This window comes from Podarcis bocagei (assembly GCF_964188305.1).
Source record: "Podarcis bocagei genome assembly, chromosome: 11".
Classification (NCBI taxonomy): domain Eukaryota; kingdom Metazoa; phylum Chordata; class Lepidosauria; order Squamata; family Lacertidae; genus Podarcis; species Podarcis bocagei.
This window is the reverse complement of record NC_138136.1, coordinates 56,006,981-56,020,201: the sequence shown is the minus strand read 5'-3', so window position 1 is coordinate 56,020,201 and position 13,221 is coordinate 56,006,981. Positions and strand designations below refer to the sequence as shown.

General features: G+C 46.9%; 1 protein-coding gene across 5 annotated transcripts in view; it reads right to left on the bottom strand.

Annotated features, from left to right (window-relative positions):
- Positions 1 to 13,221, bottom strand: part of ZBTB7C (zinc finger and BTB domain containing 7C) — a 235,269-nt gene that overhangs the window by 82,243 nt on the left and 139,805 nt on the right. The window contains exon 2 of one of the 5 annotated variants that reach the window (XM_081212896.1): positions 5,714 to 5,774. The exons of the other annotated variants lie outside the window; for them this stretch is intronic. The gene's annotated coding sequence lies outside the window, so the exon portion shown is untranslated. The remainder of the gene's footprint in view (positions 1 to 5,713; positions 5,775 to 13,221) is intronic. 5 annotated transcript variants of the gene reach the window in all.

The window sequence follows — 13,221 nt, the reverse complement described above, 5'->3', positions numbered from 1 at the left end:
CTAAAAACTACGTGCGTGTTATGGTTGGGTGCGTGTTATAGAGCGAAAAATACGGTATATTTGAAATTGAGCAGGAACAGGAGTCAGCTTGCTGGTGCAAAATACAGGGTGTGCAGCTATCATCAGCACAGGACTGGGGGTGGTGATATTCTGTCATTCTTGGTAGTTAATAATAATAATAATAATAATAATAATAATAATAATAATAATAATAATTTATACCCTGCCCCTCCGGCTGGACTTCCCCAGCCACTCTGGGTGGTTTCCAACAAATAATTAAAATACAGCAATGCATCAAACATTAAAAGCTTCCCTAAACAGGGCTGCCTTCAGATGTCTTCTAAAAGTCTGGTACTGTGGTACCTCAGGTTACATACGCTTCAGGTTACATACTCTTCAGGTTACAGACTCCGCTAACCCAGAAATAGTACCTCGGGTTAAGAACTTTGCTTCAGGATGAGAACAGAAATTGTGCAGCGGCGGCGTGGCAGCAGTGGGAGTCCCCATTAGCTAAAGTGGTGCTTCAGGTTAAGAACAGTTTCAGGTTAAGAACGGACCTCCGGAACGAATTAAGTACTTAACCTGAGGTACCACTGCAGTTATTGTTCTCTTTGACATCTGGTGGGAGGGCGTTCCACAGGGTGGGTGCTACTACCGAGAAGGCCCTTTGCCTGGTTTCCTGTAGCTTTGCTTCTCGCAGTGAGGGAACCAGCAGAAGGCCCTCGGAGCTGGACCTCAGTGTCCGGGCAGAACGATGGGGGTGGAGACACTCCTTCAGATATACTGGACTGAGGCCATTTAGGGCTTTCAGTTCATGATCTGTGTACATGCCAGCAGCAGCTCTGAGCCTAGAAGAGGAACGACGCATTCTGGGAGCTCTCATCTCCCCCTCCTTTTCTCTACCCTACTTGGTTAGCTGTTGTTTATGAGGAACAAGGAAATTCGTATGACACCCGTATGGCCGGTCAAAGGAAAGTTGGCATAACAGCCGCCATCATCACTGAGTATGCTGGCTGGGGCTGATGGGAGTTGGAGTCTAACAATATCTCGAGGACAAAAAGTTCCCTATTTCTGGGGAACATCTCTTCCCATATAACACCCTCCCCTCCGGCACATCAGATCTTGCCACCTTACTCTGGGTTACATCTTATAGGGAGGTGAGTTCAGCCTCAAGCAGCAGGGTCTTCTCTGCTGCAGCCCCAGTGCTTGGGAGCTTTCTCCCAAAGCAGGTTTCCACTGCTTCCTCTCTGCTAGTTTTTTGCAGACAAGCAAAAGTCAATGTATCCCAGCTGAGCTTTGAAAATTAGAGTTGACTGTTCTATGCTATGTCCTAGAGCTGTTTTGCTGCGCTTGGTTTTTGTTTTTTGTTTTTGTTTTTCACAAACAGTTGTTTTATTGCTTTATTTAAGTTTGCAATACACTGTGATCCATAGCTGTCAACTTTTCCATTTTCTTGCGAGGAATCCTATTCAGAATAAGGGAATTTCCCTTAAAAAAAGGGAAACGTTGCCAGCTATGCTGTGATCTGTTTTATAAACAGCAGTATATAAATCAATTTAAATAAAGGAATGAGGGAGAGGAGAGGTGCAGCCACAGAGATGTCCTAGCATGCATTTGAAGACTTTAAAAAAACACTCACCAAAAGATCCTAAGAAGTTCTTGGATCCATGCAGCGGCATAGCGTGAGTTGTCAGCACCCGGGGCAACGCAAGTAATTTGCGCCCCCAACCCGGGGCAAGGCACGTAATTTGCGCCCCCCCTAACCTGCGAGTTGCCGCTGGCGCTGCTGCCCAAACGACGCCGCTTGCCCAGAGGAGGAGGGGGGCAGAGAGGCGAGGAAAATGCAACGGCCCAGCAGCTGCAGCAGCAGCGGCGGAGGCGGGGCTGTGAGGAGGGGCTGCCTGGCGCGTCCTCCGCGGCGAGCGCTGAGAGCCGCTGCCTGCCAGGCGCCTTCAGCCGGGTGCCACGAGACATGCGGCTCTGCTACAGCCTGCGCCCGAGGCTCTTCGGCGACTCCGGAGGCAGCGAGCGCGCCCCCCCAGATGTTGCGCCCGGTGCGGCCTGCCCCCCTTGCACCCCCCACGCTACGCCACTGGATCCATGTCTGCTTCTGGGCACATTTTGATTATTTCATGGGTTTCAGGTGCCAGCCACAGTGCTTTCTACCAGGCAGGGCTGTCCCACCCATGAGGCAACTGGCTCAGGCGGCAGGATCCACAGGGGCAAGAAATCCCAATGCAAATTCCCACCCACTTTGTTCATGACCGGAATCTTCAGTCACCCTTTCTTCCCTGGAAAGGAGGGGAGCACCATTTTGTGATTTGCCTCAGGTGCCAAAATATATTGGGACAGCCCTACTACCAGAAGTCTGCGATGTGCTGCTCTCCAGCTGTTTTAGACTACAACTCCCATCATCTTTTTCCATTGCCCATGTTGGCTGTGTTGAAGGGGTTCCTGCCCTGTACTGTCTCAGGCCAGGCCTGCCTAAAGTTAGCCAAGGCTTCAAGGGTGGCTGGTTGCAAGGACAGAGTTCTACAACTAGAATCAGGCAGGCGGTTGCTGGGGAAGAGGTCTCAGAAGCCCTGCCATCCTTGCGAAAACTCTCTGTGCAGACCACTGTGGATTCAGACCACTAGCTGCCTTAGGAATACATTGCGCAACAGCCTTGAACAACGCTCCCTGATTTCCCTTGCAAACTCTCCATGCAAAACCTGACAATAATAGCCAGGAAGCCACTGGAACTTGGATCGCTTTCTGTCATAGTAAAGTCGTAGCCAAATCTAGTTTCAAAGAAGAGGAAGCTGAGCAACAATGGTGAAGAAATAGAAGCGAGCAAATTTATCTTTTTTTAAAAAAATGCGGAAGAAAAAAATCTGCTTCGGTTTCTAGAGAGGCGGGAGTTTCAGTGATGAGTCTGAGGAAAGTCAGTGGCTGTTTCCATGTTCTTAGCTTTGTTTACTAAATACAAGTTGAAATGCTAAATTAGATAATTGTCTAGGGCAGCAGTGGGGAACGGGATCCAGCTGGCAGGCCAGATCCTTATCGTTCTGACATCCTTTGGCCCAAGTAAGACAGGAGAACAAAGTTGACCCCTGTCCATCACCTGGTGGTGACAGCTATGAAGAGAGCAATGCAGGCCTTGGCAATCAGCTGGCCTTCAGGTCCTGCACGTACTCCAATGGCCAAGTGATTTTCAGGGCTGGCACTACACCTTGCACGGAGCTATACATGCCCCTTGGGCCTAGTCACAACTTCACCTGCCCCATATATGACACCAGGCACAGGGCAGGTGGAAATGGCTTGGCCAAAGCAACCTTGTGAGAGCCAGATGGGGAGGCCTAACTATGCTTGCAGACCAGAGATTTTCCCCGTTCTGCTCTAGGGCACCAGGAAATTTTCCAATGCACATGGAACATTTGCAGTGTAAATTACTGAAACTTGCCCAGGAAAGATTCTGGAAAACCCACATTGTTGACCAGAACACAGCTTGAAGGCCATAGCTGTAGAGAACATTTCTACTTTGGAACAAACTACCACCACCCAAAAAAAGTACTAAAGTATTTTGGACAACGAAACATATGGACATATTCATTTTCACTTATGAACAAATAGGACCAGATGTTGATGGTCTTGCATTCACAGCTGAACCTTTGTTCAATCCATGGAGACAGACGGGGTGGCAGCGATTCCCTGCCCTGCCCTCCCACTCCTTTTACCTCTTAACTATGTTCTCAAGTCGTTGAATTTATGGAGACTGTGGGCTGAAAAGATGTAGGAGGGGAGAGGGGGAAATAGACTAATTATATCCCCACACCCATTCTGAAATTTGGGAGGGGACAAGTCTCCCCTATAATTACACCCACGGAGATGTGAATTAATAGTTTCTGTGTGTTCAGCATGTTGCGCTGCAGCTCAGGGTCAGCTTGACCAATCTGCATGTTCTTGGTTCTTACACTATTATTACCATTCCACGTCAAATTACACGGTGACATTCAAAGATGTCTAGGATGCCAGAGCCTAATATTTCTCTCAAATGTCAGTGGTATCTCAAGGACACCTGCGTGAGTCATCAGGTTCAGCCCCTCCCCAGAAGCAGGAATCTTTCTTAGAAATACTTACTTCAAAAGACTAATCAGTGATCTTCCTCGTGTGAGAGGGTGACCTTGGCTGGAAGTGATCTCACTGTCTCAGGGACTGAATTCATCCATGCCTAGTCAACAAAACCTAGACCTGGTTCTCCATGGAAGGGTTAGTTGTGTTTGTGAAAGGACCATGATGGAATGTTCCCTCCAATTTCACTGCCCACAACCATGGGGGGCAGAACTCTTTCAGCTAAGGGGGCATGTAGAGGGAGGACTCAAAACATGACTTCTGTCGCTTGACGGCTGACAGCCACCATGTTGAATTCTCCTTAATATATCTCCCAGCAGGAAGCTATGTCATGACACAACGTTGTTCCTAGGAGCATTCTGGGTAGGAAATGGTGGCCTCTATGGGTGGCTACCTGAATAGCATCATTCCAGAGGCATTGGGGGAGGACATGGCATCCGGCGGCAGCTGGCCATCAGGAAGAGACAAAAAACAACGAAGAACAAAAAGTGAAACACAGTGTGCCGCAGCTAGTAGACCACTCCATGCAAACTCTGAACTGTATTTTATTCTCTATCAAAACTGACCGTCTGATTTGGGGGTGGGGGTTCACAGCCCTGTTCTTGAATTTTGCACAAAGTTTTTCTCAGCACTACTTTGGGATGTACCACTGCAACTGCAGTTGAGGGCTCACAAATGGGATGTGAATGAGATCAGGGCCGCCCCTCACTTGCTGAGGGCTTCTGCTCAAGGTTCAATCAGGATTTGACACCCCCTCCTTTCCATAGCATACTGGAGTGCTTCCTGTCACATGATCACATTGTGGACTTCCCTGTTCCTGTGTGCCATTCCAGTGGAGGCCACTGGCAGGGCAAACTCAACGCGATAGCAGTGCAAGATGAGGAAACCTAGATATCCTAGCAGTGGAGCGGACAACTCGCCAGTGATAGCCATTTTCAAGCACATCCCCATGGTGGCTGTAACACACTGCCCAGTTCTTTAAAAGCTCTGATGATGGAGAGTCTTCAATTACTCAGAATGGTCACCCCATTTCATCCTGAGGTCTACATTCCATTGTGGGTCAAACAAAACCAACAAAATAAACCTCCCCTTTACCCCAGCCTTATTACCAATTCTCAAAAGAAGAAAAACCTGACAAGTCTCCACTCTTTTGTCATACCCCAAGTACTTCCAGTTTTTCATCTCCATCTTTCCTCATATGATTCACAAGTTTCAGGAAAATGTGGAAATTCTAGTGCTGGGAATTTCATTGGAAGTTCATATGGGGTCATGCAGTAACTTGCTGATGTCATAAATGCTGGGTTCCCCTTCCAGTTGTTGTTTTGATGATGGCGATGATGACATAACTTTTTGCCCGGGCTTTCCCTGGATCCCCAAATATCTGTTTTAGTTCCTTCCATATGCTTTCTTGTCTTTTTATATTGCTGTTCTATTGGTTTTAGGTTGCAGTTTGGTTTTAATGATATATTGCTTGTTTGTCTTAGACCGTACACGGCTCAGAGATTTTTGAACTAGGAAGCGGGTTAGAAATGATTTTATCTAAAGCAAATGCTGACATTGTTTCGTGAATTGCCTCCCACATATGTTTCCCAGGGTGACTTACAGGCAGTTTAAATCCCCGCGACCCAGAGAGCTCCTGTTGCTCTGTCCCAGCTCCTGCCAACCTAGCAATTCAAAAGCACACCAGCACAAGTAGATAAATAGGTACCACAGTGGTGGGAAGGTAAACGGCGCTCTGGCTTCTAAGTTACTTAACTAACTGAACAATCACATTGGTTCTGCCCCAAACAAAAGTCCTGGCCTCCCCCACTGAGTTCTGCCCTCCCCCAACAAAAATCCTGGCTACGCCCATGTCGTCTACCCTTTTAATTTTACAGGCAAATCCTTAAAAACACCTGAAATATTTTTTAAAAAGAACTGAGTAAGGGTTGAAAACACACACAAAAAGAACACCTGAAGCAGAAACCTTTTCAATGAACTGGGAAATTTGTGAACATGTGTGTCACACACAGGAGGACTTGACAACTATTACATGGAATTCTTGTTGTTCATGAGGAAATAAAGCTCTGGATCAAAAAGGGCCGCAGAAGTAACCAAAGCAATAGCACAATTCAAAATTCAGATTAATTCAAGTGGTGATTATTTGCATTTTTATGTAAATTGATAGCCTAGTCTTATAAAATGTATTTAATTCCAGTGTAAAGTACAAATTTATGCACAGTTTTTGACTGGCGTGAGGAGATTCTAAGAGCACACATTAAAAACCACATAACACAGAGAAGTATGTGCCACCCAGCAAAACTCTACTGCATGTTTAATTAAAAGATTCTTCCGCGTGGTGCCTTGCTGTAATTGCTTCCTGTTCACCATGCCCAAAAATTATTGATGAATTGCCCCTGAATTGCCCCACTTAATTCCTTAGTTCCAGGGGCTTTAATTACTGTTTCCTCTCACTGCTTTTATTTTCATTGCTCTACATGGTGAAAAAGCAAAATTAACAACAGACAACAATAACTAAAGTGGGGAATACAGGGAGGCTAATTAAGAGACAATTCAATAATACCATATCCCCCACTGGTCAGGAGAAATTATAGGGACAGGAGCCACAATAAGAAAGCTTCTAATTAAGAACTACTTAATTAGTCGTTGTAAAAACTTCTGTTTAATTTAAAGAACTAGCACCCCAGTTTGCATTTTCCCTCTTCTCTGCTTGTTCCTCCCCCCTTCTGTGTCATGACTTCTAGACTGTAAGTCTGTTGCTCTAGGAACCTTTTTGGCTCTCCCTCTCTATATAAATAAATAAAAATAACCAAAAACTCATAAGCTCTGAAAATCCACACTATGAAAGCAACTAGCAGGACAGTGGGTGGTTGTTCTGGATTCATTAATCTAGAACAGGAGTGTGGTTTTCTGTGCACAATGTAAAATGAACAAATACTGAATCAGTACTAGGAGGTTTTATAAACCCAGTACAGTGGTACCTTAGTTTTAGAACACTTTGATTTTGGAACTGACTTCTGGAACCGATTAAGTTTGAGAACAAAGGTACCACTGTATGCCATTGCACTAGCGTTTTGCAAAGATGTGTCTTCAGAGAGTCCGCTGATATTCTTGAGAGGGGTCCATGCAAAGTGGGGAAACGAGACTTAACCGAAAAGATGTCTCCACGTTCCACAGCTAGTATACTAAACTGAAACACTGGAAATAAATTATGTTCCGAGAAGTAATCCCCAACACCCAATGCATTATTCAAATCAAGCAGATTTGCATAACCATGTGGCTTGCTTAGAGGTTGCTTGGTCAAGGAAGATGAATGAAGAAATCCTCAAACTGATGTCAGATGGAGAGCAAGTGGGTATTCAGACACGTTTAAAAAAGGTAAGGGACCCCTGACCGTTAAGTCCAGTCGCAGACGACTCTGGGGTTGCGTTGCTCATCTCGCTTTACTGGCCAAGGGAGCCGGCGTTTGACCGCAGTTTTTCCGGGTCATGTGGCCAGCAGGACTAAGCTGCTTCTGGCGCAACGGAACACTGAAACCAGAGCAGCACACGGAAACACCGTTTACCTTCCCGCCAGAGCGGTACCTATTTATCTACTTGCACTGGCGTGCTTTCGAACTGCTAGGTTGGCAGCAGCTGGGACAGAGCAATGGGAGCTCACCCCGTCGTAAGGATTTGAACCGCCGACCTTCTGATCGGCAAACCCAAGTGGCTCCATGGTTTAGACCACAGCGCCACCCACGTCCTGTTCAGACACGTACACCCACAAATACCACAAGCTCAGGTGGAGTGTTATGACTACAGGAGCGCATGGAAACACTGTTTACCTTCCCACCAGAGCGGTACCTCTTTATCTACTTGCACTGGCGTGCTTTCGAACTGCTAGGTTGGCAGGAGCTGGGACAGAGCAATGGGAGCTCACCCCGTCACAGGGATTCGAACCGCCAACCTTCTGATCGGCAAGCCCAAGAGGCTCCATGGTTGAGACCATAGCGCCACCCGCGTCCTGTTCAGACACGTACACACTCACAAATACCACAAGCTCAGGTGCTGTGTTATGACTGCTGTGGCTCCAAATTGGGGCTACCAAAAAAGAAAATGGAGGTGCCACTGTCATGCTTGAGGGAACCACAAGGTTTGTCAGAATACAAGCATGCTTTATGACAAAAGGTCCAAGAGAAGAAGAAAAACAGAAAAGCCGAATGGGACTTGAATATGTTCAATGGCGGCAGGATGCTGGGAGTCTGTTGAACTGGAGGAAGCAGGCGGACAGAAAACTAACCCGAATGGAAGAGAGTGGAATGGATAATCTCTGAGTCGTAGAATCATAGTTTGAAGGGACCCCAAGGGTCATTTAGTCAACCCCCTGCAATGCAGGGATGTCAACTTAGGCATCTATGAGAATTGGCCATCCAACCTCTGCTTAAAAGCTTCCAGTGAAGGAGAGTCCATCACTTTCAGAGGGAGTCCGCTCTACTGTCAAACAGCTCTTACCTCCAGGATGTTCCTCCTGATGTCTTGAGCAAGAGCACTCAACTGGGCAACCTCTTATTTCACTTGCTATGTTGCTTGCACAGTTGAGCACTTTTTCAACAAATATGGGGTGGCAGGCAACAAATTAGGTCCACCAAGGTAAGGATAGATAGATGATAGATGATAGATAGATAGATAGATAGATAGATAGATAGATAGATAGATGATAGATGGAGATCAGATACCAGCTTATAAAACACACTTGGGGGTACAGTCACAGAAGGAAAACAAACAATTAAAACCATGTACAACAATAATTTTAAAACAATGCACAACAATAATTTTAAAACGATGTACAACAATAAACTACCGCAGGGAGCTGACCCAGAGTCACCCATAAAACCAAGTTTGGGGATTTTCTTAACAAACTAGTTTGAGTTGGGGGATGGTCTGCGCCTACAAATCTGTACACAGAATCTGGCGAACATCCGGGTGGTCTTCTGATCTTTGCCTAACAGGAAAAGGTCGAATTTTTGTTTTGCTGGGAGGTCAGCGAGCCTCACCAGTAGGGGATCAATGGTCTCACTATGTGCCTCTTCATAAAAGGGACATCTAAAGAACAAGTGCTCTGGGCTTCCTATATCAACCAATGAACAGGCGCAAAGTCTCTGAGCGTATGGGACTTTTTTAAAGGCTCCTTCCAGGACTGGCGAGGGCAGAGCCGAGCTTCTGGTGAGTGTAAAGGCCCTTCTTGCATTTTTGGATACCAGAAAGAAGAGATATGCTGCCGGGGCGGCTATATACCGTATTTTTCGCCCCATAAGATGCACCGGCCCATAAGACGCACCTAGATTTTAGGGGGGGAAATGAAGGAAAAAAATTTTATTTCCCCCCCCAGGTGCGCTGCGCTACACCAGGAGCTTGGGGCGTGCGGAGCTCAGCGCGCCCCAAGCTTCTGCGTGCCGGCAAGGTCTCCGCTAGCGTGGGAGAGCCGGCGCCTCTCCCAGGGCTAGCGGACCCCTGCGCTAATCCAGAAGCTTGGGGCGTGCTGAGGTCAGCGCGCCCCAAGCTTCTGCATGCCGGCAAGCAGTCCGCTGCCGCCCCAAGCCTTGCGCACCCTGCCTTCAGGGCGCCCGACGCTCCGAGAAGCAGGCTGCTATCCGCAGCCTAGGCAACCCTGTGGGACCTCCCACAGGGCTGCCTGGGCGGCGGAATGGTTCCCGAAGCGTCGGGCGCTCTGCCTTCAGGGCGCCCGACGCTCCGAGAAGCAGGCTGCTATCCGCAGCCTAGGAAACCCTGCGGGACCTCCCACAGGGCTGCCTGGGCGGCGGATATCTTCCTGAAGCCTGGAGAGCGAGAGGGGTCGGTGCGCACCGACCCCTCTCGCTCTTCAAGCTTCAGCGAAAGCCTGCATTCGCCCCATAAGACGCACCCAGATTTTCCCTTCATTTTTGGAGGGGAAAAAGTGCGTCTTATGGGGCGAAAAATACGGTATCTCTCGCTTTCTCCAATTTTATAGGCCAGGGTAAGGACTTTTGACAGCTCAGTGGAATATTCCTCCTTTCTTCTTGCCCTGTGTACCCCTAAATCTGTTCTGGAGGTTCCCCAAACCCTCTGGAACAGATTTTGGGGGGGATGTGGGAGCATAGAGCAACGGAAGGGGGTGAGGGAGTTCTCCTGTGCAAATGGAAATCCTTGCTTTAGCAGATCTACACTCAGCTCTAGAGCTCAAAAGGTAGGGCTGTCCGTCTGAACCACTGCCCTTGAAGAGGGCATATATAATAGGTATGAGTTACTCGTGCATAAACTGGTGCCTTTCTCGGTTAATTTGCCTTGTTAAACCTTTCTGACTGCACAGCCCCTTTTCATCGTGACTGTCTCAGTCACTGGCAGAATCCGTCAGTGGGCGTTTCTTGAACCTCTTCCAACATAAAAGTTGTTTGACACCCAGTCTCCTCCTCCTCTCACTGCGCGGGAGTCTTCTGCGCAGGGAAGGTGTGGGTAGCGGAGGACCTGGGCTCTCCGCACTGATGTCCAGTGAAGAGTCCTGGAGCCCTCTCTCCAATTCCCCCGTCTGCCCCCCTTTATCCCTGGTGTTGCGCTGATTGGCTTCCCCCTCTACTGAGCTGTTTCTCCCCCTGCTGCTGGGTCCTTCGCCAGCATCATCTGAGAGCCTCCCCTTCGCCTCTCGCTCCGATGTCAGTTCCCTGACAGCATATTTAGAATAATAGATTCACAGCACTGTAGACCTGGAAGGGACCGTGAGGGTCATCTAGCCCTGCCATGCAGGAATCTTTTTGCCCAGCATGGGACTCGAACCCACTGCCCAGAGATTAAGAATTCCCATGCTCTTCCAACTGAGCTCTATTTGCTGGAGCACATTGCCTTTGCAATCAAAACAAAAGCAATAACTTAAAAGAAGTATCCTTTAGCACCAGTCTGAGCCATCGACAAGACCCACAACAAAGGGATTCGGGGGTGTGATAGTTTTGTGGTGAAATCCATCGCTACAGTGTGGTTTCAGCCATGCAGTGTGTAGAGAGAGAAAATGCTGACTCTAGCATGAACGCAGCGGGAAAGTGATTAGGTCCCACAACGGGCCTTTGGCTGAAACGGAGAGATATGAAGACCCTCTGTGGGGTAAAATATCACGAACAACCACAGCTCTATTCTTTGGAGGCTCTGATTGACTACTTTGACCACAAACTAAAATGCTATTGTAGGATTGGGGCAATGACATGAATTTCCATGCTTGCTTCGCTAGGAACATAACTGGACACCTGAACGAAGTGCAGTTTCAGAGAGCGGAATTCAGATTTCAATCCCAGCTGCAGGGATTTAACAACAGAAAGACATACTGCTGTAGCGCAACTGCTTTTTTTCCTTTTTATAAGATTTTATTAAGACTTTTCATAATACATTACCAAAAAAACCACAGAAAAGAAGAGAAGAGAAAAAGAAGAATACAAAGTCCTCTCTCACAGGTAAATCTTAACTCTTACCCCACTCAGAAAGAGGTGAATTCTCCCAGCTCTCACCTGGGAGCTTCCCTTTCGTCTCCTAGCCTCCCATCCTGGGAGATCTTCTCTTCCCTGCTTCTCACACCAATCATCCATCACCGTCACAATTCAAAGTGTTGGTGCTGACCTTTAAAGCTCTAAACGGCCTCAGTCCACTATATCTGAAGGAGCGTCTCCACCCCCATCGTTCTACCCAGACACTGAGGTCCAGTGCCAAGGGCCTTCTGGCGGTTCCCTCGCTGCAAGAAGCCAAGTTACAGGGAACCAGGCAGAGGGTCTTCTCGGTAGTGGCACCCGCCCTGTGGAACACCCTCCCACCAGATGTCGAAGAGAAAAATAACTACCAGACTTTTAGAAGACATCTGAAGGCAGCCCTGTTTAGGGAAGCTTTTAGTGTTTGATGCATTACTGTATTTTAATATTTTGTTGAAAGCTGCCCAGAGTGGCAGAGTGGCTGGGGAAACCCAGCCAGATGGGTGGGGTATAAATAAATTATTATTATTATTATTATCTTCATAGCACAACTGTTCAAAGGGCCTCACATGCATTGAGTTGGTTCGCACAACATGCTAAGCCAAACCTCATTTCTTTTTTGGGCCACAGCTTGTAGAGGCAGCTTGGTCCAGTTCAGAGGCAGTCCCAGTTCAAACAACACACTGAACCAAACCTGGCATGGCTGCAAAAAAGGATCCAGGGTTGCAAAATCATCTCCGAGAGCTTGTAATGTCCACTTACTGTAGACAAATGGGCCGAAGAATCAAGAGAGACACTTTCTTAAGGCGCCTTGGTGAGCTCATGGCAGAGGTGACATTTGAAGCAGCAACCTAGCTGTGATTTAGGCATCCCAGTGGGCCTTTCCAAAGCTTACAGAGGTCCTTTCCAAATCTACAATTCCTTGATTCTATGGCTTCTGAATTGATAACTATGCTTTAGACACTATGTTATGCCAGTTCTCAATTTCATTTAATTTATTTTTTGCATGCATTCTACTGAACTGTACTAATTTCTGGTGAACACTGGTCTTCTGCCTAGCAGTAGAGGGTTGTCTACTGGGCACTTATTTGGGCTACAATGTTATGTTTTGTTGCTTAGCTGTTGAAACTAACTCTGCAAACAAGCACAGGGCTCCGAAAATCCTTAAAAGTACTGCCAGTGAATGTCATGTAATCAGAGCAACTCTAAGAACATGTTTATTACCCTGAAATGTGAAAAATATAATATGGGGGCTGCAAGGGAATCTATATTTTGGAAATTGAGGCTCTCTCAGGTAATGATAAAGGAAAACTTTGCTTTGGTTTGTACTTTACAATATGCAAAGCAAAACAGATCCATCTTTTGAAACCTGCATTTTGCTGAATTTTGCAAAGTTCTCCAACCCAAATTGTGTATATCAGGGGAAAGTATGGATGAAAATACACATATTATTAAAAGAAAACATTTAAAATGCATTATATTAGGGGGAATTGCTTGCAAACAAAAACGCTTGCAAAAAAGAAGACATCTGCTCTAAAATGCTGACGAATTTTCGTTAGGAATTTTCGTTAGTCTTCAACAAACAAAAAAAGCAAAACAATGTGGAAATGTGGCAAAGTGAACTTAACGTAAGACTGAAATAATGA